General features: G+C 38.7%; 1 long non-coding RNA gene across 9 annotated transcripts in view; it reads right to left on the reverse strand.

Annotated features, from left to right (window-relative positions):
- Positions 1–7,499: 7,499 nt before the first annotated feature.
- Positions 7,500–24,665, reverse strand: part of LOC106018364 (uncharacterized) — a 39,386-nt gene continuing 22,220 nt past the window's right edge. For 3 of the 9 annotated variants that reach the window (XR_002403977.4, XR_011811414.1, XR_002403982.4), the window contains one exon: positions 9,463–10,667. This is a non-coding gene — a long non-coding RNA (uncharacterized lncRNA). Of the gene's footprint in view, positions 7,562–9,457; positions 10,668–24,665 lie in introns of those variants that run through there. The other 6 variants (XR_011811413.1, XR_002403985.4, XR_002403983.4 and 3 more) reach the window with 6 other exon arrangements.

The following is a 24,665-nucleotide window of genomic DNA, read 5'->3' on the forward strand; positions in this document are numbered from 1 at the left end:
ATGTTTTATTTTGTAAAGCTCTGACTCAGAGATGATGCTCAACAAGAACAGATCCAAATCTGCTTGACTTTTGCAATTATCTTTTATGCTAAACTTTCTGAATTCTAATATATAGCATTTTTTTTAATTCTTTTTTTTTTTTTTTTTCATTTTTTCCATTCCTTGTAAACTCTTTGTTTACTCCTAACAACCTCTCACCTTGAAATTGCTCTGCCTGATGAAAGACACTGTCCAGGAGTGATTAGTAGTGCATCCTACATCTGAGAACATGAGGTGATGCAGTATAATCATTGTAAAGGAACCTCAAATCCATCCTTATGGTGAAAGTATCAGCACTCACACAGGGGAAATGCACTCAGGAAAATTTGGCTTTAAGCACAAAAAGATAATGGATGATAATAGCCTTCTTATTCCCTTGGATCAAGTACTGTGCTGTCCAGAATTTCTGCCAAAAGTAAATGCATTTACTCTGTACTTTTTTACGTACTCACATTTTCAAGGATCCAATTATTTTTCCTGGAATGTGTTGCCTGTACTTGAATACAAAATACACAGCAAGTTCAAAATGTAGCGACAAGAGCTGCTGTATGAGGCACAGTACTACTTTATGTCTCTTCCTCAGATTAAAAAAGAAGTTAATTATACAGCAACCAATATGAGACCTGTGTTCCAAAGAACAATGAGATGTGCCATTTGTTAATCTACAACAACCCCTTATGAGATCTCAGGCATTTGGCTCCTTCTTACACATCCAGTATCATTTGCCTCTAGTCTCTGAACCTTTATAGTCATCTGCAGAATACCGTTCACCACCTCCAAGGGATTTATTGAATCCTTTATGAACATTAACAGCTTTTATCTCTAGCTCTGGTGAGACATAGGGAGTATTCAGTGAAAAAGACATCTTAACTTCTCTTTGAGTATCAGTATTTGGAATATGTGAAATCCTGTAAAAATCTTGAACACACCACACCCCCAAATGCACCTTGAGCAGTGTATTCATCCCTTGGAGTCTGTACACACATGTTGTTTGGGTGTTCTTTCACAGGAGCCAGACACTGTGGCAGAAATTGTCTGATGGTGTCTGGATGACAGGCAACAGAAAAACTATGGTAGCTGTCCTGCAATCCAATTCTCTATTAGAAGAAAAAGGAAAAAAAAAAAAAAAAAAAAAAAAGACATTTCTAACATTCATACTGCAAAGGAAAAAGGCTCAATCATGCAAATGAGAATCAGACAACACAGTAAAATGATTAGCATCAAGAGAATATCTGACAGAGTAGTCTTTATCAGACACAGTTCAGTGGTATTTTGTAATGAAAGACTGGGTGTGCTGCACATTTATACCAGGTCTTACTTTATCCCCGTAACTCTGTTTATCTTCCATAGCCCTCTTTTTTGTATTACATACACATGTTGCTTGGTTGGAGCCACAGCACTTGAACTTTTAGTGTCAACAGTCAGCAGCATGTAACTACAACCTCCACACTGAAAATTAGAACTGTTTGGCATACTTAATAACTGTAAGTACTCTTGGCAAGTACCTGATAAACAGTTCCCTATACACTCACTCATCTGATGGACAATTCATAATCTTAAATAGGATAATTAAAGAAAACCAAAATCCAAACCATGTCTCAATTTTAGAAAAACAACTATGACAAACCAAGTGCACTAACCAAATGACCAACAAGGGAAAGTGAATCAAAAAAAATTGTTAATCAGGATTCCACAGTACACTATTGCAAAGTGGATCATATTTCCTTTATTAATCTTTAGTCCAGTCCAGTATACTCTAAAATCAATTACTGCATCAATTACCATAGCTACTTCAAAGGAAGTGCTTCTGTTCAGCTTAAAATTATCACAGATTTAAAAATCAAAATAAAATCCCTCATTATGTTCACAAAAAGAAAACTCTATTAAGTTGAATGCATATAGAAATATAGAAACCAAGAAATTTGAAGTCTTTTTAGTAATTTCTGGTGGCCAACTCCAATAGAAGTATATCTGAAAAATAATGTTTCAACAGCAGCTGTGTTGTTTGCCCCATTGCCAAGTAAAAATTGACCATATGCTCTGTGCATCAGTGCGCAGTTTGTTTCACTTTTCCTTTTCCCAAATGTGCACTTAAAAAAAAGAAAAAAGATAGAAGACGGGTTGTTCAGAAATATTATTGTTTACCAAGTTTTACCTGAAACTGTAGTGTGAATCTTTAAAATCTATCAGCTGCAGAAAAGCGACGGGTAATTCCATAAAATCAAAAGCTGTTGTATCTCATCTCTAATATAATAAAAACAAACAAGAGTCTGAAAAGGATAAGAGTGAGTTATTTAATTCTCACTAAAAATACATTAGGCCAATTTCAGTCTAGTTATTAAGGATTAGTGGGGAAGACCTTGCAAAATAAGGTTGATACAGAAACAAGATTTTTAATCAACTAATGAATCTGGCATTCCTTTTTATTTCTCTGCCTGCTTTATGTCATGAGGGCATATAGCTACAAAATCTAAATAAAAATAAAAATAAATTAAAAAAAAATAAGGCAAGCAAGCAAGCAATAGGTAAGTCTACCACATTAAAATATTCCTGGAGACTTAGAAAATATGAGCTGTTGCAGTGCTCCTGCAAGAGTGTTACTGTTTTCTGATCCTTCCTTTTCTCAGACAAGCCGGAGCAATGGGCAGAGAGCAGCCTCATGAGGTTCTACAAGAGGAAATGAGAAGTCCTGCATCTGGGGAGGAACAAGCCCTTGACCAGTACACACTGGAGGTCAACCAGCTGAAAAGCAGCTCTGTAAAGAACCTGAGGCTCCTGGAGGACAACCAGCTGACCACAAGCCAGCAGTGTACCCTCATGGTAAAGAAGGCCAACAGTTCCCTGGGCTGTGTTCTGAGCGGCGCTGACAGCAGGTCGAGAGAGGTGACCCCCTCATTTGGCACTGGTGAGACAAGTCCAGAGCACCAGGGTGAGTGCTGGGCTCCCCAGCACGGGAGAGGTGGCAGAGCCAGCACAGCACCAGACAGCAGAGATGATGACAGGGCTGGGCCACCAGATGCACTGGGAGGGGCTGAGGGAGCTGGGAGTGCTGAGACAAAACCAAGCACTAATGCAAATAGCCCAAATGAGCAACATCAGTGCGATGTTTTCACAGTTCCGAACGACATAATGTAGCCTCACTGCAGATTAAAATTAGCAGTAACTGGAAAACATCAGCAGCAAAGTAACTGTCTGAAAATGGCAAACAATTATAACATTTTTTTTTTCAACAAAATTCTAAACCACGAAAATCCTCAAATAATGGACTAAAATCAGCTCTGTGTAACCTTAGAGGTTCGAATCCATTTATCCAAATAACTTGTTTTTTGTTCTATTCCCACTTCTCTTTCCACTGAAAATAGGCAGAAGTCCTAAATCCTAATTTAGGTACTTAATTATGTACCTAGAGTTATGTGGGCTGAGCCCTGACCTTATGGATGAGATCTTGAAAAATAATGTATGGATTCTGGGAGAAAAAAAGTCTGGGCATTTGCACAGGGGATAAAATCTAACAAATCTTTGCTATGTAGACTGTGGCATACAAAAGAAGAAGCTAGCAACGATATTGAAAATTATTTACTACTTCTCCATTCTGCTGAAATTACCATCAAAATATTTGGGACCGGTGTGGATTAAGGGAAGTGTTAGGAAAACGTAACCGACAAAGGAAGGGTACAGAAAAGAAGAATTAGAAAACGAGGGGGAAAAGTGAGTCACTTGGAAATAATAACATGTTCTGAAGGTTACACAGTAGTTTTCCATGCTACTCCCTGCAGAAAAATGAGTTTTACGTCACTGTTACAGAAGCAGGAAAACAAGGTTATATAGTAGTTTTCCATGCTACTCTCTGCAAAAGATGAGTTTTATAGCACTCATACAGAATTGGGAAAATGGATGCAGAGAGAGGTTTATGGATGAGGGACACAAGATGATGTCTAGAATCAAAGGCCCTAAGAAAATATGATATTAAGACATTAATGACAGAAAACATCCTGCACGTAGAGCTTGATTCTGTCTACGTTGTAACCTCTGTGAGGAGGAAAGTGGGGAAAGAAGAGAAAAATGGGAGACTAGCCATCAGGGCTCTAGGACACCTGTTAGCAGGTACAGAATGATGATAACAGCATTAGCAGATGTATAGTTTGGTCCAGCAATATAAGGAGAAAGGTAAACCAGACAATAACAGAGCAAAAGCTTGTTTGTGGTATGGGAGACAATATGATCTAAGAAAAGGATTTTATGACTGAACAAAGGTGAGAGGTGACATTGGAAAAGGCAGACAATTTTTGAACTAAACTAGATACCAGTCTGTGAGTCATGATACAGCTGTTCATGCATGCAAATCTAACAAATACCAGCTCTAAATTCTGCAAAAGGCTAGAGGCTAAGGGCAGATACTAGAGGCTAAGATGACATATACCTGACATGAGCATACATTTTACAAATATATGTTGCTTCAAAAATGTAAATGCTACTTCTCTCCTTGCATACCCTAATTTCCGTGTGCTGATCACCTCTCTGACTAAGAAATAGAGAAACTAAGAAATTAAGCTACAAAACTGTATGGTTTGGGTACATCCAAATCTGAGCCTTCCTCTGTAACATACCACAGTAAGTCACACCATTATCTCTAACATGCTTGTATGGACCAAAGACAATTCTCCAGATGAAACCAGCTTATCAATGAAAACCATTACTTTATTATATATTTAGTGTTTTTTCACTAGAAAGAAGAATTTTAAAAAACAAACTCATGGCAGCTAAACCCAAAAATGTTCTTATTGGCAAAATCAGTCAAAACTATGGTTCCTACATTGCTGCACGTGTGATACAGTCTACAAGAGTCTATGAGAGGAGTTCCACTTACATAAGATGGTTGAAGAGGATACGCAAGGGAAAACACATCAGAATTACATCAAAGTTGCTTCATGGCAGTACTGCTTCTCTTAAGTGGCATAATTGTGAGTCCTCAGTTAGTTTTCTTTTGTCCTAAAAAAAATCCTATGATGAAAAAAATCTTAATTTGGGAAAAATGACTTTTCTTCTGTCTGATCATAAATGAGATTATTTTGAAAGCCTCCTACTCAACTACCGCAATATTCAGTGCTCACTTTCCTATTGATTTCAGTGGCAGATTGACCAGGTGGCCATTTTTCATCCTGTTTTTATTCATTTTTCGCTATTAAACCTAATGATTTCTTTTATAAAAATGTGAATTTTATTACGTCAAGAAACAAATCAGAAAATCTTATTAACTTCTGCTTTATGGAATACAATAGATTAGAGAGAATACACATCTGCATGGAAGTTCTGCAGGCAGTAGGTAAAGCAGATCTGTTTGTATGGATAGCAGGTCCAGTATTACTATATGAGATATTATAAGCTTATTAAAAATGTAATCATATTCACTGGACAATGATGTTTAATTAGATTTATTCATTAAAAGCTCACAGTAAATGTGTTCTTGCATGTATTTGCATAAATGGCACTGAGCCTTGCGAAACAAAAATAAATCAATATTCAGCTGTAATTGATGCTGCTATGACTATGAACCTAAGAGACATTGTACTAGATGTGATTTCCAAATCATTGCCATATTTATTCTAATACAAATACACAAAAGCACATTAGAAACTTCCTACTGTACGAACAATGTGCCAATAGGCAAATATTTACTAGAGTTAATATAGTCAACAAGAAAGACAAACAACTCTTCTTGATAGGTCACTGTCACAGTAGTGTGCACTTCCTTCCCCTGAAACACTACGTTAGCGTGTGATATTGGAGGAGATAAATTAATACAATTAAAGTCCATGGCATCTGAAGTCATAAAAGTATTGTAGCAGAGACATTAAGGCACATTTATGCTCAAGATGCCTCCCATGTGAGTTCATCAGATCATCAGAAATAATTAATGGAAGACTGGAAGAACTATCATTAGACTTTCAGTTCTGATGTATGAGGAGCAGAAGATTTTCTGTATTTGGGAGGGGGAAGTAAGGAAATATTGATAGCTTCTAACAAATTTTGAACTGGTTTATGTTCTTTTTACAAGCAAACTGTAAGAATAATCTGCTTACAAAGGCAGGCTTGACCCTCTTTTATCCCCAGACAAAACTTTTTCTGAAACTCGTTTCTAAAGGCATGCAATTTGGAAATTATTTTTGAGTCAGATGGAGTATAATTTGAAAAGCACTGACCCAGATTCAGAGCCAGCATTAAAAGGCATCTTACAAATCAATTTCAAACCAGACAGCATTTTGAAGTTACCTACCCATCTATTCAAACGAGCTTGCTGCTGACCTTTCTCATACAGCCTACCTTGGATGGAACCTAACTGTGAAAAATGATGCCATGAACTTTTAATTTAAAGATTAAAGCAGCTGAAGTAAAAAGCAAAATAGCTTTGTTATTTGGGTACATAAATCACAATTAAAAAGATGAGAAAGTAAATCCAATCCTGAAACATTCCTGGCTGAATTCAGCATTTCTGTTTCTCTGGCAGCAGTAACTTCTGGGAGAAACAGAATGGGCAAGATCAGGGAATTACTGCGTACTCAGCATTTTGAAAGTTGTGCGTGCAGTCTGACTGGTCCTCCTAGGCAAAAAGAGGTCTGGAAAATGAGTCATGTGGAAGTGATGATGGTGGGGTCCAAAAAAAATGAATGCCAAGAGAAGTGAGCTGTTCTATTAATCCCCAAATCTTTTCATATTGTAGAGTAAAATTAAAGTAGATAGGGTGGAGTTTGAGTTGAAGAAATCTGTTCACCGGCACGAGCAATAGGACTAAGGGTGTCCAATGAGAAAATGCCCGTCAACGACAGTGACATTTTCTGCAAAACCAGCTTAGCTGGGATCTATGACAGAAAGTCATAAATCCCTGGACCAAGCCAGAAGTCCCCCATAGTAGCTTCGGGCTCAGAGCATTCCAGCAAATCACACTTAATTGCTCAGTCTGGGGTAAGCTTGTTCCCACATGGCCAATAACTTATATAGACAAAACCAAACATTTTGCTTCAGAAAAACTATTCTCTATGTTTTAGGAACATCTTCCATATAATTTATTCGGCCAACAAAAACTGCTGAGTAGCTTTTTAAGTGAACTTGGGATGAGCTCTAACAGGGAATACACAAATTTTCAATCAAAAAGAAGAACTATGTTTAATTTAGCATAAGAAAAATTCTAAGAAAATTCATATGCTACAGAAATGTTGAACTAAGAACATAGCAGACTAACCAAATAATGCTATCTAGCTCTCACATTGCTTAGGAAAGCATGTCAAGTGACATATTTTTACTTAAAAGAGTGTTAAGTTTATTTACACTAAAATAAGAAACTGTCTGACCAATCTGCAAAGATTCACAGGAGTCAGCAGAACTGCACTGATTAGAATCTGCAAAGGATGTGTCCTAGTGAGTAAGTCTGATACGGTGCAGATATCTGAATATTTGCTTACTTGCCTGCCACGAAGATATGGGGCTCTTCACTGCACACCGAGGTATCTTTTAGCAATGAAGTTATCTATATGAAAGAGTAAGAGATATAAACACAAAATGATAACTAAAAGTTTTTTTAAATTGTACCAGTACTATTTTCAAATCTATAAGCTATGAAAGCTGCAGGACACAGTAAGAATATAACACTGCACAGTGTACACAGGTATCTGCTTTGTTTCATCTATTACCTTTGTTCTTCAGAAAAACAATTCTTTAATAAAAGAACACAAAGAGAGCACATTTCATGCACTGTGCTGAAGCCCTGCAAATTGGGACTAATTCTGAGGTCTTTAGTCAGGCTGAAAACCTCAGAAGAACTCAGAATTAAATTTTCAGCAAGGGCTCAAAACTTCTACAACCTTCTGAGAATAGCCACTGAGAAGCCTTGTCAGAATAAAGCAGCAGTAGGGGGTTACATCCTTCCCCAGGCACAAATCCAGAATAACCACAGAGAACCTGATGGAGTTATTTCAGATTTACACCACTGCCAAATACAAGTATGTCCAGGTCTATCTGCAGTGCAGTGGAGTACAAATTCAGCATTCAGCAGTGCATGTAAAAGGACTAGTCCCTTCTTTGGCAGAACAACCTAATGAAGTACCAAATTAATGGATGACAGTAGCCCAAGTCGTGCCGCTAGAGTTTATGCTGCCCACTGGTTCCTCAACATTATTACATCTGTAAGAATAATGGCTTATTTTCTGATGTAAAAATCCATGGTAAACTTATTCATAGAAGAATGAAGCAGTCCTGAGGTTGAAGTTTATAGCATCTGGAGTGATGAACAGCCTTTCCGACCCAAAGTAACTGGCATTCTTTTCTCTCTTTCCTCCTTTTTGATCTTAGTGCTAAGAAGCCGTGCACTACTGGAGCCTGAGCAAGGCACAGCTTGCTGCCCATGTACACACTACTTTCTCAACTTTCACTGATGAGTCATCAAATACGTTCCTGATACCAAAATCACACACTGTGTTTTAACAGGTACTCCACTTCTATTATTTAATACTTGTATTCATGTAGCAATTCAAGGTCAAAGAGGTCAAAACCAAGCTGCACCGTGTGCTGCACTGATACCGTCAGCTAAGGTGAGCCAAGAGACTCTTTTCTTTGACCGCAGGCCTCAGAAGTCTGCCAGCACTTTTCTGTAAGAAGATACTTCCCTGGACAGAAGGGATAACACTTCTGTTCGTCTGCTTGAATTCCTGTGCCTCCATCTTAGGTGTGAATTCCTTGAAGAGGAAAGCACACACAGAGAATGCAGGAAACAGCAACACTCTAAAAGGCATCGTCCTTGTCCATAATCCTTAGCATCTCCAGGCTCGTAGGGATAAAGAGCATCGCTATGAAAAGGAAAGCACTTGACGCTGTTTTGAATGATCTTCCCAGCTTGTGACTAATGCTATGAGAGATTTTATATGTGCAAATGGAAGGAAAAGATTTGCTGGCTTGAAACTCAGCAGAGAAATCAGGGAAGGGGGGAAATCGGTAGAGCTGAATAATAACGGAGAGGGAAGACATAGAGCACCGAAATAAGAAAAAAAAAAAAAAAGCATAAAAATTGCTGCACTGCAAGAAGGAAAAAAACATGCTGACTATGGCTGGGCAACAGTTTATCTGAAGTACATTTTGGCAGCAAAGTGGGAAAATATTAAGAACTCCTTTGGAGATCGTTCTGCTTCTCCCCAAGCCAGGATGCTTAACACTCTGCAGACAGACATCAGTACCTTTCAGGTCTAACACTAAACCAAGTGGTACTTGGCAATAAAAAGAGCTCACAGCTTTATATATTTGAGAGGTGCTGAAAGATTTTCAAATTCCTTTCAGTGAAGTATGTGAAGAAATAATGAAGATTATTTCTGTAGTGCTGTATGAGAGGTGAGGGATTTGGACACTGGAATAAAGCCTTCAAAAACATTGGCCATTCAACAAGGTACTGGTACAAGTGTTGTGATACTTAAATGTAGGGAAAAAGTTGATTAGCAGATCAAAGATATTAGGGCAAGAAGGTGTATCTCTCAAAACAGGAAAAGCAAGAAACAATCGGGACTTATGTTGTGCCACCACATAATGCATTCTGTCAATAATGCAGTTCTGTTTTTTTTTTAATGGGAGTGTATTGGGCTGCAAAGTATCTGCTTGGGAAAAGACATCTTAGGGGATAGTGTTCCAATTCATCTTTTGTTTTCATGTAAGTAAAATAAACACAAAAATCACGGGCACGATTGAACCTCTCGTATAAACGCCAAAGCTGATCTTTTTCTTTTTTCTGTTTTCTTTTTTTGCACGTGTGTACACGCACACAGCCCTTGTAAAGCTGTCCCTCCCTGGCAACAACGGCTGCAAGCATCATCATTACCACCTCTGCTGTCCTGCGTTCTGGGAAGAAGAGGCAGGAAATTAGAGGAGAGCCGTCTCATGGGGAGAGGTGAGCTACAGGTGACATGCAGTCAATCCCATGGTAACGGTGTATTTATGTCAGTCCTAATGGTCTTACATCTACAAGTATTTTGAACAGAATTACTACACAGCTTTAAGCAGGTAAAAGTGGCTTTTCTTTTAATACCATTCTTGGAAATATCTGAGTCAGTAATTATCCTTCTAGAAGGGAATAATAATAATAGGGAAGGTTATTATTTTCATTCGTATGAAATAAATGCTTTACAGACAGAGAGACAGCCTAAAGTAACTGGAAAATTTAACAGGCAGTTAGACTGAATGGGATGTCAGGGTAGCAAAAATAAGGCAGCTTCAGGGACACATTTTCAAACAGTCTAAATACACAGAGATTCTGTCCAAACGCACAAGGAAATTCTCCATTTTGAATGCAATGAAAACGTGTCATCAAGAAAGCATGCAAAACACTTGAACTTTTGTCTCTATGCAGATATATCAAAAATGGTCAATTCAACTGTGTTTCCATGATTTCAAAGACAGGAAATGAACTCGAAAACCAGAAACTTTCTATGAGAGTAATTATTTGTCATTGTTTTGCAAAGAAAACAGTAAAGAATACCAAGGTCAGAAATGATGCTTTGGATGTGATCCTTTATATTGTCCAATTACTGCAAGTATTTCCCATCCAGGATTTTAGGGGTAAAACTTTGCCATATCCTTTCTTCTCTTCTCTGTGCCTATAATGGGAAAAAAAAAAAGAACTTTCAGAGTCTACATCCTTTGCATCAAAAAAGGAAAGGAGGTATAAGGCCTCCTAAACTCTCTTATTTGTTTTGGTGTGATCCCAAGCACCAACACTCTTATTTAATAATGGCATAACTCCATTCAGAAAAGTACAGCTATAAAGACGTCTCTGGGGTTCTGCAGTACCTAGTTTTGCACAGTTATTGGCTGGTATTGACCACAATTCCTTTAGATGAAACTAAACTGAAAGATGTGCTGAAGATGCTACCGGATGCAGAAACCACAATAACAGCGGAGCTCTGTAAAGTGGTGTACCAAGAAATGCAATGACACACTGTGTATGACCCGTGAAATTCCCAACTACCTTTAGAACTGAAATGGACTTGTATTACCCTACAGGATGCATTAAGATGTTCCTCAGAAGTTTTACAAATTTACCATATGCTCACCACAATTAAGATTCAGTAGTTACAACCTAACTCATTACATAATTACAAGTACCTACTTCTGATACCTGGGAAAAATGTATTTGGTAGGAATAAGGTAACACTGAATTTTTTTGTCAGATATTCAATTTTTGATTCTTTTGTGAACAGCAAGCTTGAAGGGGGGAAGAGAACACTGTTTCTTATTAGCATCACCAGACAATGCACCAAAAAATACAGCAATTCCAAAATCAATATAAACCAATGAGTAATGCAGCCATAGTTCACCTGGCAGGCATCGAGATTAATATCTCATCCATACTAATTGGATTTCAACTGATAAGTTCAAAAAAGAAATAAAGCAACATCCATATATCAGAACACAATATAATCAGCTAAGACCATTAAATTGTGTGCAATCAGGTTTTTGTCTTCAGTATGTTGCTCACTCATATACTTACATTTGGAATGGAAACCCTTCCTCTTCTTGAGCATCTTTCTCCTTCTGGTGAGGCCTTAAAAGAAAAAGGCTGGACGTTCACCATCCACTTCTTGCCAGGTGGAAACCCTGGTTCTCCCAACAGCCACAAGTCGCCTTTCTGCGGACAATGTAAGGGTGTGCAGAACTGTTCTTTCTTTTTCTTAAAAAAATCAAGCTATAACCTGCTGTAAAGTAGGTAGGTCCATGAGTCAGTAAAACTTCATGCTACTTCATACTTCTTCAACACATATCTAAACTCATTCCTTGCAAATTCATTTGGTTTTGGCTAAAGGACACAATTCAGTAATAGTAAAAAAATTGTGGTGGCATGAATGGTTTAAGTGAGCTGAGGAGAAAAGAACTGCCCAACCCACACACAAAAGATCTGAGGTCTTAGACACAGCTGGTTCTAAAGCATTTGGCAGTAACTTAAATCCTATCAACATAGCAAAATATATTCAAGACTATCACAAGAGCTTATCTTTTTCTCTGCTTTGCACTTCACAGATGCTTTGCACTTTAAGATAAAACTGAAGGTCCTTTGAAATATATATATATTTTCAAAAATCCTTTTAAAAGTTCCCTTTTTTTTTTTTTTTTTTTTTTTAGAAGGTCCTTTTTAAAGAAACCTTTAAAAGGTCCTGTATGTGGTCTAGGTATACACCTGCTACTCCAGTAGTGTTTGCTGTAGAAAAATAAGTGCAGAAAAATAAGTGCAAGCTTCTCACCAGCACCACTGCAACATTACTCAATCCAGTCTTTAACCCATTCATTCAGTTAATAAGAATAAACACAAGTCACACTGTGCAGAATTTTTATTCTTTTAATCAAATGTTAGCATCTGAGGACCATCAGGGGAATAAAACATGAATTCAGGTCCTTGAGTTTAATTGAAACAACGTGCTTTGTGTGTTCAACAGCACAGCTAGAAAGAGGCAAGCGAGCAGTGTCCCCCAGCGTTCAGAAAGCAAAACCAAGGCACAGAACAGCTGCAGCAGCTCCAGCTGCAGTCCCACACTGCAAGCACGCTGTTCTTACTATATTAGAAGGGACAGCATTAGATTGAAAAGGAACACAAGGCTCAGGATGACAAAGACAGCAAATGGCATGCACTAGTGCCACTCAGAGGGAAGACAACAGCAACCACTTTCGTGCACGTGCTGCTACCCAGGCAAACATCATGGCCAACATGGTGTACAGGTGAGTAAAGCCAGAGTCTCTGTAAAGAACCCCTTATAAACAGAAATTGTGATCAAAAGTAAACTAATTACAGACTTAGTTCACTGAATCATAAGCATTACACACATTTTCCCATCTCTGACAAGTCACGCCTTTCTGTTGAATTCACAATAAACCACACAGCTTTACAAGATGCATATAAATTTTCTCTTATTCATGACAGGGATGTAGCAAATAAAAAGGATATTTGTGGTCTTCCCCTAGAATGTAACTCATTTAGAAAGCCTCACAGCTGACTAAAGCTGAAAAAGTACTGCTTTACACTTGCACAATATGAATGAATTTTCACTACTCATTCTTATATCTGCCTGAACACCTGTATTTTGTTGAGATCTCTAATGCGATTGTTCAGGCAGAATTAGAGAAGAATTTAGTGGAGTGGGGGGTGTTCTGGTACAATAAACGGAAACAAATCAAAGCTTTATGTTGTTTCTTTTGAGGTCATTTACGAATTCTACCTTTCATTCTTCTCTCATGCATCTTTTTTGTTCCTATTTGTAATTGGTTCTGAGATGCATAGTCCATAGCTTTTGCCTCATTTTCACTTGTATAAAATTCCACCAACTTAAGACAGCAAAGTTCCCTTCACATTCTGAAAAGAAAGCCTGGTAACCTTTCTAAGCAAAGGTTAACATGAAGCGATTAGAGAAATAATCTTCATTGCATAGATACCTCTGCCAAAAACGGAGATCAGGTGAGCATTAGTGAGATACAAGCATATTTCACTTCTGCTTTGTTCAGTCATGATAACTCAGGTTTAGTTTTTTTCTGCCAACACTGAGCAGTTTTGCTTTTTTTATATCTTCTCAAACATAGGATAATGTCCCTAAAAGCCGAGTGCGAACATCAAAACAACTTTTGCAGTCAAAGTTCAGCCACTGGAATCAAGGAAACCAATCTCTGTAGAGAGCTTCTCAGAACACACACTAATGGCAGAAAATAGCTTTCAGTCTTGCTATCTCGCAATACTAATGTATGAAGCAATCAATTAGAACCCTGCATCCCATCAAGAGATATAATGCTCCTAAAAGATTTCAGAGAAGTGGAGCCAAGACGCCTGAAGCCAAAGAAAGGTCTCCTCTCAGGAAACAGTTTGAGATAGTCTTGAAACAGTTATAACAGAAGTTGAAAGAGGCAACAAGATTTTTCAAAATATAGAAATTCTTACCCTTTAAATTAAACAGATTTACTTAAGAAATACAAAATTGTCAAAAATTAAGAATGGAAGGAAGCATTTGGTCCTAGGTAATAGTAAAGATTTTGCTTTAGAAAGGTTGGTGTTGGAATATTCTGGATTTGCTACTCTGCTATCACTTGCCTAAAAGTTTTGGCATTATACGGGTATCTCTTCTGCTGGACACGGAGAAGGGATACAGGAGAATGGCTGATCTGCAACACCACTGCTCCTGTGCATTCTCAATGGTGGGGGAAGATGGACATGGGCCATTCTTTCAATTGTTTTGATTTCTTTTCTAGTTTGGTAGCTGGTGAGCATCAGGTTAATGCAATGTTTGTGCTTTTCTTTACTCAGTATCAGGACTACTGACACAGAATATGTGCTAATTTTCCAACTTGCTTTTCTGTTTTCTCATCTCTCTTAATTGCCTGTACATTTATACTGCCGATATAACCTTTCCTCTCTAAAAGTCTCTCAGTTCAGACTTACTGCTTTCAGCAGAAAGCCTGGCAGCAGAAGTATCTTGGATAATTGCACGTACATAGAAAATAAACAGATATGACTCACAAAAGAAACAGATCTCGCTCAAACACCCCGTGGTGTAAGCACCAGGTTTTGCTTTTTTGTCTCAGACAATGGAGTTCACATTAATTTTCCTGATTAAATAGTAAAATTTCATGGAACTGATCTGGCTGAGTAAGGCAGGAGTGAGAGTTAGGAGCATTTCTTCACTAGAGACAACTCGTTCTTAAATGAAATCCTCCAGTCACAACTGGAATGTGAAACCAGTAGCTACCTTGGAAAACAAACACTATTAATAATCACATTAGCAAAATGTTCCTAATTGGGACATACTAATTTTCCAAGTGCAGATTTCCAATTGCCCATAGTCATCTGACGTTCTGCATGCAGCCTCATCTCTTCAGTTAAAAAAGCCTTCTCACATGACACAGCCTGTGCAAGTGGAACAACTGCCTGTGAAGTCATGTGAATGACACAAACCCTAGACCTACAGTCAATAAAGAAGCTTTACTTCAAAGGGCTGGAGGGTAGAAATTAGTTAAAAAATTTACAAGTGACAATTAAACTAAGAATGCTGCTCAAATCAGCTGTTTGGCCTAAACACTTTGATATTTCCACAGAGACAGATAAAGGGATATGGATATTAATCACGTTCGTGTTGCACTGCATAAGATGTGCATGGGAAAATACCCCTCACCTCCCAGCAGCAGTGTGAAAAACAGCATGTGATGGATTAGTAAAAGTTGTCTGAAGAAATGGTGATAGCGATGTCAGGACAGCCATATGCATGTGCTCTCCCAACTCAGCTTGGTAACTAATTTACTAAGTAATATATTCATTACATTGACTGACATAGCAACTAGGTATTTTTGCCTTATTAAGGAATCATATTACTGTAATGAATCACATATACTCACTTTCAGGCAAAACAACGCTCACTGTTAAATTTCATCCTGTTAAATTCAACAGAATCACTTAAGTGATTCCTCTGAAGTTAGTACTAGTTATCAGTATGGCTAATGTCAAGTGCTTTGAGTGATTTGACCACATGCTTCCTGACTTACACTTTGCTTTACTTAATGAAATAAAAATGAAAATTTGACATAGTATGAGGTAAAATGCCACCTTCCCCAGACTCCACTCAATTTATGTATTTCCTGTGTGTATTTTCCAGAGCAGGTATTTTTCTCTTCCATATCTGTTTTCCAAGACCAGACCTTCCTGTTGTTTAACAGTGAAAACTGGCACACCACAGAAGTAGAACAGCAGCCACAGAAAAGATAAATGATGCTTTAAAAGACCACTAATATGTATATTCAATATGGAGGGAAAAAAAAAATGCTTTGAATTGGAAGAAACTAGGATAAGTACTGATCAGTTCCTGTGGATTTCAGACAGCCAATTTTGTCAGACGTAATTCCTCCAATATTCATGATAGAAAACAGAAAAAGTTGCTGACAGCAGAATATTTTTTCTCATCTACCAACAGCAGCCATAGTTCTTGCTATGCTAGGGACAGAGACTAGAACAAAAGTATCATCACCACGACAGCAAACAATAAGTACTTAACACAACCTCTTACCATCATTTAACTCTATGTATTTGAAAGAGAAGAAATTGAAAAATTAGAGTGAACATAATTTCTATTAAAAAAAGTTCTATATTATGTCTCAGAGCAGAAAAACACCACCAAATGGAAAACAAACAAACAAACAAAAACCACTATAATAAAATCCAGAAATGTTATGCATAAACTTACGTATGCCTTTCAACGGGTACTGACTTGGTCTTGAAATGCTCAAGGTTAAAACTTGCTATAAAAAATATTTTTGAAACCTCAGACATGTCAACATTAAGGGCATTTTAAGAAAAAACAGAATTTCTGCATAAGGGGAAAAAGATGTTGGAAGAAAGATCCACACACTGTCTGTGATTATCATTGTTAGTCACAACCATGTTCATCATGCACTTGAAGTTAAGCACATGCAAAATCAAATGGCACCTAACTGCATTGTTGGAACCAAGCAGAATGCCTGGCACCTTATAGCACGAAGTGCTCAAAGATCCAACAGCTCTTCTTAGAGGACAGACTGGGCTCCATGCTCCATGGAAAAGGAGGAATAGTGATTACAGGCAATCTTAATCTCAGCAGCCTGTTAAGTGAGCAAGCTAGCAAAACTTGACCAGTTACTTTTGCAGTATGAAGGAGTAAAACTAGGAAAGCAACTTAATGAAAATACAAGAAAACAGAAAGTACAAAAAGCATTGAAGATTTTTGTCCCAACGCTAATACAATTAAAATTCCATTTTAAATTATTTTTTAAATTCCATAGGCACTGCGGTATTGTACTAATCAACAATAAAGAGCTCTTGGGTCCCAGTTCAGCAAGGCACTTAAACAAACTCATTTAAGCAACCTACAGAACTTACCATATCTCTGAATGAACTATATGTACGCCTGTGGGCTCAATGTCACTGCTTGCAAGCTCTTTCGTTATTCCATTGCATTTTCATTAGGAGGATGGAAATTATGAAAGTTTCTCATCACTAGAGGGAGCTACTTTCACATATTAATACACTGAGCTAAATGTGAACACCGAAATAAATAATAATAATAATAACAACAATAATAACACCACCTAGATGCTCTTTGCATAAATTGCACAGTTTATACTGCCTGGTTCATATGGTCCACCAGAGCTGGGGTTAACTTGCAGGTCCAAGAATAGAGTTTATGTTCTCTGGCTTTGAAAAGAGGCTTTAGGAAGGGAAATGTGCTTGTTTTGTTTGTTTTTCTGGTTTTTGTTTGTTTGTTTGTATTTGGTATCAGACATATTTTCTATTTAGACTAGTTTAGCAGTGAGCAACGTACAATAGTTGTCTGTCCTTATGTGTTACACAGAAATTCATCTTAGACTTGCTGCACCCAGATTCCACGTGGAAAAACAAAATAACAACAACAGAAATTGGCCAGTTATTCATAGCTAATCACATAAAACTACATCTTACTAATTATTCTTATTTTCTGTAGTTCATATTTCTGGGTCAGATTTTTCCCTTCCCTCTCCTACACAAAAACTGTGCTTAAATTCAAATCCCCCTCTACATCCATTATAGCAAGAAGTCCAAGGAGCCTGGGGTGAATTTCTCTTTTCTACACAGGCAATAACAAAATGTATTAGTAGTCTCCATCACAGCACACAGCACAATAAGCAAAACAAATTCACAAGTTAATTTCGACAAGACTGTCAGCTGCTTCTTTATTAAAGATGTTTTAAAAGGGTGTAGTTTCTTTGCCCAACAAGATGCTGTGGGGACTTCCAAACATGTAATTAAGATGTTTCACAAAAACAACAACAACAACAAAAAACTATTATACGCATTTCTCAACCTGTAGCCTAAGGCCTGGCTCCAGCTGTTCTGATGTGGGCTGTCCCTGAGGTCAGAGTCAGTTTGTCATCACCTTACGGGTTTTACTCTGCACTGTGTGCACACAGTATCTTCACTGATATGCTGATGGCATTCAGATAATCACCAAATTTTACCCCCCCCTGTACTTGAATTAAAAAAACAAAAAAACACTTATCCAATGTTGGCGTGGGGTGTGTAACTGACCTAATTCCTCAGAGCCTTATTACACAAAGTTGGGTTGCAGCAGAAAATCACTCAACGTGGGCTGGGAAGATTAAAGACCACACATAAGGCTTCGTTAGATGCTGAGGAATCCTAACAGCAGCCATTTTTTCATCTCACTATAACAAGGATGAGTAAGTAACTGGAAGATGCACTGCCTATACCCTCTCTTCCAGTGACTTTATCAGTCCAAATGTGACACTCAACTTGCTTTCCACATCCACAGATAAGCAGATCATTTATTCAGGTTCCAGCTCACCCAAGGAATCAAGAAGAAAGAGAGGATTACTTCCTACCCTTCCTACCTCTTAGAGGTGACATTTTGATACCCGTGTTGTGACACATTTACTTAGATTGCAGGTATCTTGCATCATGAATCCTGTTTTCTTTCACCTTATTTACAAAACAGACCCGCGGACTGGCCCTGCCCATGGTTGCAGGATGTGGTGTTAAATTGCTGGGGAACCTACAAACCCAGGCTTTGTTGGTACCACCTGGCTTCAGAAGCACAGCGAGACTCAGCGTGGTGCTTGGCCCCTCTCTGCTTAGACCAGTGAACCACTTTCTGTCCCCCTAATTCTGCCAATGGTTCATAAACTGCAGGGATCTCTGGAGTTAAAACACGTTTGCTCAGTTCTGCTGCTGCTACTGAGTTGGCTTGAGTGGGTTTGCAGGGCTGTGAGAGAGAATTTGGCTGAAGGCGTGTTTGCTTTTGTTTCTGTGTGGCATTCGTACTGCTCACCCCATAGCAAGAGCAAAACAAAACCAATCTGTGAAGTCAATTCTTAAAAAATCATATCTGCCAAATCAGAGATGCCTGTGTTGTGCAAGCTCTGAAGGCAGCTGGGGGAGTCCAGCAACACAAAACACTGTTTGTTTTGAATGCACTCCCCTTGGGTTCAGGGGAACGTCAAAGATCTCCCCAAAGGCTCTGATAGGAAAGCAGCTTCTTGTCGCCTTTGGGGCTCAGCAGGAGATTAGAGATGCCCAGGAACCGTGTGATTCAAACCAGGTCTCAGTCACCTCTGGGACACCTCAGGTATTTCGGTTCCTAAATCAAAGTACAGATGACAGAATTTCTAGATGGACTGCCTCCTCTTGGGAATCCAGAAGAGACTGTGTTTTGGGGCAAAATCAAGTGTATACACAGACTGAACTAAGGCTAAAGACTACAAGAAATTAGTCTGAAATCAACATTTTCTGTGTATTATTTTTTTCTGTGTATTCTCATTCTTCTGAATGAGCAGATGGGAAAAGTAATTTTCTGGACCTTTTCTCAGAAACACACTACTCACTAGTAATTTTTTTTTTTTTTTTTTTTTTTGAACCTCTCGTGAGAATGGAAAGTGTGGGAAATGACAGCTTTTACACCCAGCTTCTGGATTTGCATACCTCCTGGCCTGAAGGCTGTCAGGCCTCACTCTCCAGCTGCCTTTATGGTCTTCTGAGCCCCCAAGAACATAACACTCTGAACATCCCTGCTCCCACTTCCCCTTAGTCATGGCACAATAAGGAAACCACTCCGTGGGGTGGAATCAACACATGGGTTGTACAAATTGCTTGGACCCGGGATGGACCTGGGGTCACAATTCCTGCTCTTTTAACCTTCAGTTTTTTCATGTTGGTGAGTTTTGGAGGCAGCAGGTAATAAGTGCTAAGCATAAAACCATAAACACCATAACAGCAAAGAAACGCTGCCTAAAAGCAGAAGGTTTTTGATTTGGCTGTCCTCAAGCTTTTGTTCAGTGACCAAGTCTTTTCTGAGATGTTAAATCTATCGACTTGATGGCTATTGAAATGTTTTTTTAACAGCTGTCTGCCTCAAGTCACCTCCTTTTCCTCACCAAAAGAGCACACGCTGTCACATTAACATTCTTCCTAGCTGAAACACCAGTTGCAAACTGCAGAATTTAAAAGACGTGGCTGCAATGTGAACATTAAGGACAGATTCAATATTTAGCTTCTCAACCATGCCTTGATCAGAGTAGTGCTTTTCCCACCTCTTCTGTGATTACCCAGGTGACTACGGACGATCCTGCTCATCCCTTTATGTTCATTACTGAGCATCGCTCGCAGTTAATGCTGGACATCACACTGATGTCCACTGAACAGGCTGGTGTCCTTGTGCTTGAGGAGATTTCAGTGACTCCCAACACAGATTTTTTTTTTTAACACAGATAAGTAGAATTACACACTTTTTCATATGAGAAGAAACCTCAATATTCGTATATTTATCATTCATATGCAGGTGAAGACTGACAAACACAGCTAGGCCTTATATTCCAAAATAATCAATGCTTTCTTATGCTGTCAGACAGAATTCAGCACAGCAGCAGCAAAGAGACAATGAGCTGAGGAGGAAGAAGCACTCTTCTTTTTAAAATATCCCCTGACCTCTGGAAAGATGGAGTACTTGCCACTTCAATTTGGTCAGCATTTTTCTTGTGTAATCTCAACTTTATGAGCTTACACAGGCTTTCTTAATGATTCAGTATGTTTATTATTTTTAACAAGGAATCTTAGGGTCTCTCATCTACTTTTAGGCCACTGTGTTACTTTTTTTTTACACTTTATTATGGAAACAAGTAATTGTTTCTAATAAAACCTTGGAAATTTCTGCATGTGCTTTAACCTAGCCATAAAAAAGTACTTAAACACTGGCAAGGACTTGAAGAGATCAAAAAAGACAATAAAAGACTTAAAGATTCTGCATCTTTGCAGAATTGGTCTCAAATGAATCTCTAAGCCACAATACTAAATTAAGTCTAACTTATATGCCAAATACATGAAATGCTGTAACCAAATCAAGGATAATATCTATGAAAAAATATTCTGTGATTCTTTTTTTTTTTTTTTTAAACTGTGTGCTCTATCAGAAATAAATAAAATCCTCCCCCACCGAATTCTAACTTAATTCTTCCTCCCTCATCTGCAGTAATCAATGAACACTCAAAGTTATCTAAATTCTTTGTAGACCATCAGCGGTCCATAGATACTTCCATAAGGTCTGTGGATTTGTTCTTGTAAAGTAGTTGTCAGAGTCTCCTGTTAAAAAAAGCAATATCTAAGAGTGTCCAATAGGTTTTTTTGATAACTTAAGCTCTCCCAGATTGGCAGCTCCAAGTCCTGCTCTCCTGTGTGTTTCTCACCTGCAAATTTAATCATATTTAAATTTGCTGTTGCAGGGAGGGTAACATTGCACAAAAGAGTATCACTGTGTACAGATGGGAGCAGCTGGGGCTGAAAACAGCACCAGGAGGATTCAGTGCTAATAAGCATAAATCCTGGAAGAAGAAATAAATATCAGTGAGAGAATGTGTGGGAGATAATGCTGCACTTCCAGAATTTACTGTGGGAGCTGGCTTATTTTACTCCCTCTTCAATGTAATGATCCATTGCAACTTAATACTGTATTGGTACCAAATGAAGGGAAAAGATAAAAGGAAGGGAAGTGCCACTTATTGAGAGAAATATGTACCCAAAATCTGTTCCAATTCTTGTCAGAACAGGGGGGGGGCTGTAGCATAAAGGCTGGAGGCACCTCATGATCAGCATGGTCACATTATGTGTAGTGAATGTCCCCGAGAGAAGCAGTCTTGCAAAACAGAACTCTCAGATGAATTTCTGCATGGAAATCATCAATTCAGACACAAGATGGACATGTCCAGAAGTGTGCCTGCTCCTTATTTCATTCACCTCACAATCCATAGTAAATACATCCCTGCTTTTTCCTCAGCGTGCACTTGGGGGCTCCTCACGTATACATGTACATACACTCACCTCTACTGAATGCAGCAGAAAGCAAAAAGCAGAAGAAATTTTCAAAGCTGCTAAACTGCATTAAGTTGTTTTGAAAGTTAAACAGAAAGTAATCTGGGTAAGAATGACTCTTATCTATAACTCTAGTTCAAACAGTGACATTCCTTGTACATTTTCCAACATTTCATCTGCACAGAGAGCCACACTGCTGCCAACTGCCTCAAAAAAAAAGAAGAAAAAAACCTTTAGCCCTGTCAGAAAGGTAAGGACAACCCTCTCGTTATTCTCTCTACCAGTCCCCATTACTTCTGGACTGTACAAACACATTCTTAAATTTTCCACAACCTTTCAAAGGTGAAAGGAGATAAATCTAGCAGAGAGAAAGAGCAAACATGGTTACAAGACACTGAAAGAGCTTTGCCTCTCTTCTCTTTTTTCCTTTCTTTCCTTAAGAGAGAGATCTAAAATGATATTTAATGGCCAAATGTACATGGAGGGAAGTGGAGTAACTAGGGCCGAGCATGTGGGAACGTGGAAGTGGGAGAAAGGTGAAACAACCGAGTGTTACTGCTGGGGAGACCTTCATGGGGCACGGAAGAGGAGACGGGCAGTGAAGAGAAGGGATGTTAAGAGGTAGCTGCAACACATTTAGCAAAGGGGCAAAAGTGCATCCCATAGCCAAATGTCTCAAGTTTTAATAGACACTTTGACCTGTGCACCCAGACCATAATATTATCACAGGGGCTCAGCTAGGTCTCTGCTTCCGAATTGCTGCTGCCTCTCTGGAGCATCTTCCAGCAGGAACTCCTACAGTAACGAGACGGGGAGCAGAGGTGGTTGTTGATCTGTGCAGCTCTGCAAGCGGGCGTTAACATGTCCAGCTGGATCAATTCCACCGTTGCCGCTGGGGGGGTTTTGATGTTCTAGCTGGATGGTTTCATTCTCTTCCTTGCATTAATTCCCACAGCCCTTGTGGGTATTTGCAGGAGGTCCTGGTGACTAGCGGGCATAATTATAATCCCTCTTTTCCATAGACATTTGTTGTACCAGCCAGAAAGTAAGATTTCATTCTCTTTTTGACATCTTCCAAGCCAGATTTTCCATGTCTTTCATCTGAGTTTCAACCCCTGGTGTGTGAAAAAAGTAAGGTAAGCTGAGCAATCAGTACTCCCTCAAGTACCTTTGCACTGTTTCAGTGTCTCAGGAGTTACATGGGCTTGCACAGTTTGGTTTAAATTGAACAGATCTTTAACTGCAGTGCATGGAAACATATCTTGAGAAATTTTTAGGAGTAATAGAAGTAATATAGGAGTATTCATCAAAAAGGAGTAATCTCCTATTTTATGGCTCTGGAAATTCTAGTTGAAAGCAACAGCCTTGGCAGCATGTTACAAGGAGTGTCTGGACTTCCAGAACTCTGTCTTTCAGGATTTTCTGTAACACCAGCTCAATTGAGGAAAATGCCTTCGGGTTCTAGATATCTTTCTTAAGAGAGAATTCACTCCAATTGCCACTTCCCTGTAACTCTACAGGTATCCCAATTGCTGTATTACAAGTTCAAATACACAGCTGCCATTTGCAGCAACATTCAAGAGTATCTATGGTTCTACATTTTTCCTGTTGTTGGCTATCAAAACTTCCAGACATGAATTAATTCCAGTCTGTGAGGAAGAAAAAGATTTTTAATCCTCATCGATAGATGAGGAAACCGCATGTCAAAGCGTGATGAGGTCAACACAGCTGTGTACAAACAGAAACTGAGCTTGCAAGCAAGGAATGGAAGCAATACTTCTAAAGCACTGAAGATATTCCTTATTAATGCCCCACTGCTGTTATCATCTGATTGGAAAATTTCTAAGGGGCAGTAGCCCCATTTGGGACAGCTGGATATGCATTTCTATACAGGTGATGGGGAAGACAAGAATTTTTAGAAACCTTTTTGCCATCACTCACTTATGAAGAGTGTGGCCACATAACGCTGTTTTCCAATAGGCAATTAGAGCAGTGCTAATCAAAATTGCTAGATTTTGAAGTGAGAATTTACAAAGAAAGGAAAAATGCTGATGATAATTGTGTGCTATCTTTTTGTTCTCTCCTATTTTGATCAGCTTCAAATGGGGACAGACATGAATCTAGATGACCTTAGCTGCACCCTAGACTACAGTGCAGAGGGATCATGTCTCTGTTTTTTTTTTTGGTGGGATTCCAGCTACGTCTACCCCACCTACAAATACATACAAACTTACACTCTACCATGCCCTTCTGAGTCCCTTTCTGTGCAGACAGTGACTTAAAAGGAAACCCTCTGGCTCACTGTTACACAGACAAGGTCAGAGTTACACCATGTACTTCTATCTGCACCTGGCAGCTTTGCAGGAATGAAAGCCAAGAAACTAGTGCAGACAGCTCTAGCAGCAGCTATCCACACTGTGAATGTCTCAGCACAGGGGGTCCAAGCTAGAAGGCACCTCAAGCTGCAATTTGACCCATTTATGTGCGGCCCAAGAGAGTACTGTCTTTGATTAAATATTCTACACTGCTGCAAACTATTTATACTGCAAACAGGGATTTCTTCAAGAATGTGTACATATGTGGGAGCTGGCGTGTAGGAGAATGTACATGGATTTGAAAACAGGATGACTTGACTTTACTTTAAATTCCAGCTCATCACCACTTGCCAGAAGTCATTGCCCCTTTAGCAGCTGTTTCAGGACTCAGATGAAAAATAGCTGGCAATTTCAAGTCAGCCAATGTT

This window comes from Anas platyrhynchos, chromosome 9, assembly GCF_047663525.1.
Source record: "Anas platyrhynchos isolate ZD024472 breed Pekin duck chromosome 9, IASCAAS_PekinDuck_T2T, whole genome shotgun sequence".
NCBI lineage: Eukaryota > Metazoa > Chordata > Aves > Anseriformes > Anatidae > Anas > Anas platyrhynchos.